Source organism: Erinaceus europaeus, unplaced genomic scaffold (assembly GCF_950295315.1).
Source record: "Erinaceus europaeus unplaced genomic scaffold, mEriEur2.1 scaffold_330, whole genome shotgun sequence".
Taxonomy (NCBI): Eukaryota; Metazoa; Chordata; class Mammalia; order Eulipotyphla; family Erinaceidae; genus Erinaceus; species Erinaceus europaeus.
The window spans coordinates 107501-115000 of record NW_026648248.1 but is presented as its reverse complement, the minus strand read 5'-3'; positions in this window follow the sequence as shown (position 1 = coordinate 115000).

Genomic DNA, 7500 nt, shown 5'->3' with positions numbered 1-7500 from the left:
GGAGGGGGGGAGAGAAAGAGAGACACCTGCATCCCTGCTTCACTACTTGTGAAAGAAGAGGAAAGAATACAGAAAGCAGGGTGTGTCCTCCTCCTCCTCCTCCTCCTCCTCCTCCTCCTCCTCCTCCTCCTCCTCCTCCTTCTCCTTCTCCCAACAGCACTGCTCAGCTGTGGCTTATGGTGGTGTGGGGGCTGGAACCTGGGACTTTGGAGTCTCAGTGCTTGAGTCTGTTTGCGTAAACATTATGCTCTTTCACTCACCCTTTCTTTGCTTGCTTGCTTGCTTGCTTTCTCTTTTAATTTTTCCTTCTCCTCCCTCTACAAACACCCACACCCCACCCCACCCCACCCCCCCACTAAATTTCATGCTGGACTACTTTGGCCTCAGGAAAACAGTTCGAGCTACCTCAACTTGAAAACAAACAAACAAACAAAAAAAAGAAAGAAAGAAAAGAAAAGAAAAAGCACATTTCATTCCCCCCCTCCCCCCTCTCTCTGCAGCTTGGAAACAACAACAGTTTAGTGTTGAGGGAAGATAAAAAAGACCATCCCGCCCCAAAGCTGGGACTATCTGCATCTGAATGATGCCTTTGAAAGGATGGTCCACACTGGCGAGATCCAGTTCATTCATTCATCCATTCATTCGTTCATTCTCCTTACAAAAACACTATCTGTTTCTAGAAAGGACACACCTCCTGCTCTCCATCTCCCCAACCTGTGGTCAGTGGTCATTTCCCCATGAAAAATAAAATAAATGAATAAAAGAAATTTCTTCCGCGGGGGAGGGGTAACCTGAGGCTACAGACGCAGGCGGAGGCGGAGGAGGAGGCGGCAGCGGAGCCATGAACAAGCTCTTTGCTTCCAGCATTGAAATACTAATGAGAGAAAGATGTCAGTCTGTCATCTATGGCACGGAAGTAACAGACTCTGGGGTGGGGGTCGGGGTCGGGGTCGGGGGGAGGGAGTGTTCAGCTCTTGGGACATGATGGGAGACGAGGACCTAGAGGGGGTTGAAGAGTTATGTGGAAAGATGAGACATGTTGTACATGTACAAACTGCTGTATTTTTCTGTCGACTGTAAACCATTAACAACACCCCCCATGAAGGAAGAAAGGAAGGAAGGAAGGAAACAGAGAAAGAGAGAGAGAGAGAGAGAGAGAGAGAAAGGTCTCCTGTGAGCCTGCTGCATACCACCATGCCTTTTCTGGCTAGAGGCCCCAGATGTCCCAAGGCAAAGCACACCACTGTCAAACCAGAAAAGGCCAGTGTTCCCATCTGCCTATTTCAGTGCCTCCGTTCCTATGATTGAAATATATATACATATGTATATATTATATCTATTTATCTTTCTCCTCCTCCTCCTCCTCCTCCTCCTCCTCCTCCTCCTCCTCCTCCTCCTTCTTCTTATCCCTCCAGGGTTATTGCTGGGCTCCGTGCCTGCACCATGAATCCACCGCTCCCGGGGGCCATTTTCCCCCCTTTTGTTGCCCTTGTTTATCCTCCTTCTTGCCCCCCACCCCAGCACTGCTCAACTCTCCTTTATGTTGGGGGGGTTGGAGAATCGAACCTGGTACTTGGGAGACTCAGGCATGAGAGTCTCTGTGATAAACCTATTCCTTTGTTAATGGTGAAAAGTGTGGAAGAGGGTGACCTACCAAAAGACAGGCATATACACAACTCTCTCCCCTCTCTCTCTCTCTCTCTCTCTCTCTCTCTCTCTCGCTAAGAGTCGTACGAGTTTTGTTTTTGTTTTTTCCGTGTGTCGGACGGCGGGTCTCCGACAGAGACGAGAAAAATATATAACGAGACTCAAAGAGGGTCGGGGAGAAGGAGGAGGAGGAGCAGGAGGAGGAGCACGCGCACACACACACGCGCACACACACACGCGCACACACACACACGCGCACACACACGCGCGCACACACACACACACACACGCGCACACACACACACACACACACACACACACACACACACACACTTTTTTGTTCTAAGTCCCATCTCTAATAAAATACTTTGGGGGGGGCAGGGAGGGAGGGAGAGAGAGAGAGAGAGAGAGAGATATGGGTGAGAGTAACCCGGAAAAATGCCATTTCTTTGCATGTGATCAGAAAAGGTTCAGACTAAAATATTATTTTATATTTAAAATGAGAACATCCAAGAGTGTACGAGACAGCAACAAAGATGAAAATAGGTGGAACTCCACAGATGTTGGTGCGCGCGCGCGCGCGTGTGTGTGTGTGTGTGTGTGTGTGTGTGTGTGTGTGTGTGTGTGCATGTGTGTATAAAGGCCATTTACACATTGACATCCCCCCACACACATAGGCATACACATACAGAAAAGGTGGAGGGATTAGGCCTCTTCTTTCTTTTCTAAGAATTCACCCTCTCCCCTTTGGGAGGGGTATATAGTTTCCTAAATACACCTACCCCGAGCTCGGAAAAAAATTGATTTTTGAGTAATTAATTAATTGGCTGCCTCACTTTAATTCATTGACTGGGCCCCCCTTCCTCCTCCTGCTCCTCCTCCTGCTCCTCCTCCTCCTCTACCACCACTACCATCCCTTTTTAAATTATTTATTTTATCACTCTCTCCCTTCTTGCCTTGAGTCTCCTCACCACGTGACACATGCCCTCTGATGGAGGCATCACTAAAACTATCCATTTACATGGTGATAGGGTTCAGGACACAAAGGTTTGTCACTTTATTTTCATTTAATTTTATTTTATTTAAGATTGTACTTATTTCTGACGCAGAAAGATACAAGGGGAGACAGAGAAAGAGCCAGACATCACTCTGGTACGTGTGCTGCCAGGGGTCGAACTCAGGACCTCCTCGTCGTTGAAAGTCCAATACTTTATTTATCCACCGCGCAACCTTCTGGACTGCCACAATGTAACCCGCTGCGCTGCTGCCGGACTCCCACTAATGTTATGTTTTGATTTTTACGAGAGCACTGCTCAGCTCTTGTTTTCTTTACTTTTCTCTTTTTTCTTTTTCTTTTTTTCCCTTTTTTTTTTTTTTTTGCCTGTTTGTTTGTATTATGGCTGGCGCTCAGTGCCTGCTTGCACTACAAATCCACTGCTCCTGGAGGTTGTTTTTCCCATTTTTTTGCCCTTGTTGTTACCGTCGTTGTTGTTGTTAATGCTATTCTTGTCAATGCTGTCTCAGCTCTTGTTGTTTTATGGAAAAAACAAGACCCTGATGGGGGGGGGGAGAAGAAAAGGGGGGCAGGGGTGGGGGTTTGGTTTATACAAAAGAAGTTGTATAATCTTTGGTTATACAAAAGACCTTCACTTTTTCCCCTGAGGCCTCAAAGTGCCAGATTCATTCCACAACAGGCCACAAAGCAGAGCTGAGTAGTGCTCTGGTTGGTCTCTGTGTGTAGATTTCTCTCTCTCTCTCTCTCTCTCTCTCAATCTCTCTCTGTCACCAGATGGTGGCTGGGGGGGGGTGTGGTGTCGAGTGATTGAACCTGAGACTTTTGAAACCTCAGTCATGAGAGTCTCTTTCTATAACCATTATGCTGTTTACCCCCACCCCGGCCCTGTAGATTTCTCCTTTCTCACAAATACATACTTTCTTAAGTTTTATTTATAAAATGGAATAAATACAATTTTTAAAAGCATTTATTTTTGATTGATTGACTGACTGACTTTTCTTTTTTTTTTTTTTAAATATATATAAACAAGGGCAACAAAACTGAGAGGGGGGAAGAAAAAAAAAGGCCTCCAGGAGCAGTGGAATCCTGGTGCAGGCACCAAGCCCCAGCAATAACTTGGGAGGGGAATATGTATGTGTGTGTGTGTGTGTGTGTGTGTGTGTGTGTGTGTGTGTATGTATTTTTTTTTCCATTGCATACTACGTGTGCCTAACCCAGTGTGCCACGCCACCACCCAACCCCCGACTCTATCTGTCGTCTATTTTCATTTGAGAGAGGGAGCTGAGGTCTCAGGTGGGATCCCCACAGACCAAGACCAGTTGCCAGAACTCAGCAATATTCTGTCCCTGCCTTCCCCCCTCCTTTTTTTTTTAAAAATCTACTCTTCAATATAACAATCCGGATACATTGTAAGGGGTTCAGCATAAACTGTAACGTTTCCTTTAAAAGAAAGAAATCCAATAAACCATAGGGAACTCCAAAGGTGTCCTTCCCACACCCCTCTTCTCTCTCTCTCTCTCTCTCTCTCTCTCTCTCGATAGAGGGACTAACTAACTCGACGACCCCCCCCCAACACTTACTGTTCCCTCTCCCCCAAACACACTTTAGGGGTAGGGATGTACAGTTTTCTAAATGCACCTCCCCCTAGTTCAGAAAGAAAGATTGGGGGGCCGGGTGTCGGTGCACCTGGTTTAGCACACAGAGAAAGAAATGCAAGGAGCCGGGTTCAGTCACTAACCTTTGCTCACGGACTCCCTCCCTCCCTCCTCACGCACTCAGGAATGTATGTCCGGCTTGCCCACTGGCCGTGTGTGTGTGTGTGTGTGTGTGTGTGTGTGTGTGTGTGTGTGTGTGTGTGTGCGTGCGCGCGCGTGCGCGCGCCCTGATCCTGCCGGGGGCCGCCGTCGCCGCGATCCTCCCCCGGGGTCCTCGGACGGCCGCCGCCGCCGCCGCCGCCGCCGATCCTGCCGGGGTCCGCCGCCGCCGCCGCCGCCGCCCCCGCCCCCGCCGCCGCCCCCGCCCCCGCCGCCGCCCCCGCCCCCGCCGCGGTCCTGCCGGGGTCCGCCGCCACCGCTGCCGGCCTGACTTTCACTTTCTCGGCTCAAGGGGATGAGTGCAGGGTGCCCCCTGGTGGCCGCTTCTATATTGCCGCCGCCTCCTCCCGAGTTCCGGCTGCAGAGGCAGAGGGGAGAGATCTGGCTGCGCTTGGCCGGGCGAGAGTTCCAGGAGCCCGGCTGTCGAGCCGGTCTGTCGCGCCCCTGGTGGCCTGTGCGCACACCACTCTCTGGACGCATGCCGTAGCTGCAGTTTACTAGGGGAGTGAGTGTTGCCGGCCGGGCGACACCGCCGCGGCGCTGCCCGTGCAGGCGCGCGGGCGGGCGGGCGGGCGGCTTGAGGCCAGCCGGTCGGGCCGGCCGGAGCCTCCGCCCGCGGAAGTGGGTCTGGTCTGGGCCGGGCCGGGTCGGGCCGGGTCGCGGCGCGGCGCCGCCCGGGCAGGCGCGCGGGCGGGCGGCTTGAGGCCAGCCGGTCGGGCCGGCCGGAGCCTCCGCCCGCGGAAGTGGGTCTGGTCTGGGCCGGGCCGGGTCGGGCCGGGTCGCGGCGCGGCGCCGCCCGGGCAGGCGCGCGGGCGGGCGGCTTGAGGCCAGCCGGTCGGGCCGGCCGGAGCCTCCGCCCGCGGAAGTGGGTCTGCTCTGGGACGGGCCGGGTCGGGCCGGGTCGCGGCGCGGCGCCGCCCGGGAAGGCGCGCGTGCGCGCGGCTTGAGGCCAGCCGGTCGGGCCGGCCGGAGCCTCCGCCCGCGGAAGTGGGTCTGGGCCGGGCCGGGCCGGGCAGGCAGGCGCGCGGGCGGGCGGCTTGAGGCCAGCCGGTCGGAGCCTCAGCCCGCGGAAGTGGGTCTTGTCTGGGCCGGCGCGCGGGCGGGCGGACGGGCGGCTTGAGGCCAGCCGGTCGGGCCGGCCAGCCTCCGCCCGCGGAAGTGGGTCTGCTCTGGGCCGGGCCGGGTCGGGCCGGGTCGCGGCGCGGCGCTGCCCGGGCAGGCACGCGTGCGCGCGGCTTGAGGCCAGCCGGTCGGGCCGGCCGGAGCCTCCGCCCGCGGAAGTGGGTCTGGGCCGGGCCGGGCCGGGCAGGCAGGCGCGCGGGCGGGCGGCTTGAGGCCAGCCGGTCGGGCCGGCCGGAGCCTCCGCCCGCGGAAGTGGGTCTGCTCTGGGCCGGGCCGGGTCGGGCCGGGTCGCGGCGCGGCGCTGCCCGGGCAGGCGCGCGTGCGCGCGGCTTGAGGCCAGCCGGTCGGGCCGGCCGGAGCCTCCGCCCGCGGAAGTGGGTCTGGGCCGGGCCGCGCCACGCCGCTGCCTGGGAAGCGCGTATATCTGCTCCCCCCGCCCCCGCCCCGGCTTTTTGCTGGCTGATCTCAGAGGTCGATGAGATGTCCCTCGCGACCTCCGGGTCTAGCGGGGATGGTATGCTGCCTGGTGGCAGGTGGCCGGGGTGCAGAACCGAGAGTCCGGCCTTGAGGTGTGTCTCTACCCCGGATGAGGGCGTGACCATGTCTAGTGCCTGACGTCTGCAAACTCTGCCAGCAGATAGGTGCCGACACGCTCTCCCTCTGCCGGGTCTAGCCTGTTGCTGAGTGGAGTTTGTGGACTGCGCTTCGCGTGACTTAGCCCTGGACGCTTGGCCGGAGGGGCTTGCTTTCCTCGCCCTGTGGTCTCTGGCGGCAAGGCGCCCGCGCTTGTCCGCCGCTGCCCTCTCCCGCCGCTCGGGTCGCCCGCTTGGGCCTGCGCGCCGGCCCTCTCTCGCGTGTCCCACGGGCCTGTCAGCGTTGCGTGTGTCTTGTCTGCGGCGCCCGCCTCCGGTCTCTCGTGCCTGGCCCGAGGGGTGGCGGTGGAAGGCGGCGTGGGCCTTTGAGAGGCTCTCGTGCGCGTCCTCCGCCCCGCAGGGCGCTCGCGGCTGCAGTTCCGACAGCACAGAATGGACCTCTCACCCCTCGTCCTTTAAGGTTAAATAATAAAGTGTGTTGTGTGTGAGGCACCGGCTGGTCACCTTTTTTCTAGGTGTGCTCGCTCTTGTGTGCCCGCGTGTACGGCGTGTAATTGACTAGTCAAGGTGTGAGCCCCCCCGAGTTGGCTCTTGTTTTCCTGGGGTGCTTTGTCGGCTGCTCGCGTTGACGGCGTCTCCCGGGAGGAAGGGTGTGTGTGTGTGGTGGGCGAGGCTGAAGCAGGCCCCCCCCCCGGTCGTGCACCGGCTGCAGTCCTCCGCCGGCCCTGGCCGCTCCTTCCTTTCCCGGCCCCGCCTTATGTGGGTGACTGACGCGCGTTCTCGCTCTCGTTCCGCTCGCTCGCTCGCTCGTTCTCTCTCTTGCTCGACCGATGTGGTGACGGTGTGTTCTCCCGGGCCGGGCCTAAGCTGCGCCAGGCGAGGGACGGACATTCACGGCGAATGGGACCGCTCTTCTCGTTCTGTCCGCGGGCCCCGCGTCTCTCCTCCCCGCCAGTCGGCGGTGTGTGGAAGTCCGGGGTGCGGCCTCTCCGGCCCGACCCGTGCTCTCCCGCCTTCTGCGCCTCGCGGTGCCGTCGGCGAGGTGTGCCGGGGTTCCCCTGACGCGGCAGATGCTCTGGCCGCTCGCTTGCCCAGTGTCGCGTGTGTGGCGGGGTCGGCCCTCCCCCCCCCCGGTGGGAGAAAGGGGGCCGTCCCGCGGCCGGCGCCGTGTCGGCGCCGCGCTTGGTCCTCTCGCGGTGCCCCCCGGAGCGTTCCGGGTTTGTCTGTCAGGTGCGCGAAGCCTGAGACGGTGGTATCGCTCCCAGCCGCCCCCCGCGCTCACGCCGCCTCGCCCGCCGTGCTGCGGTGG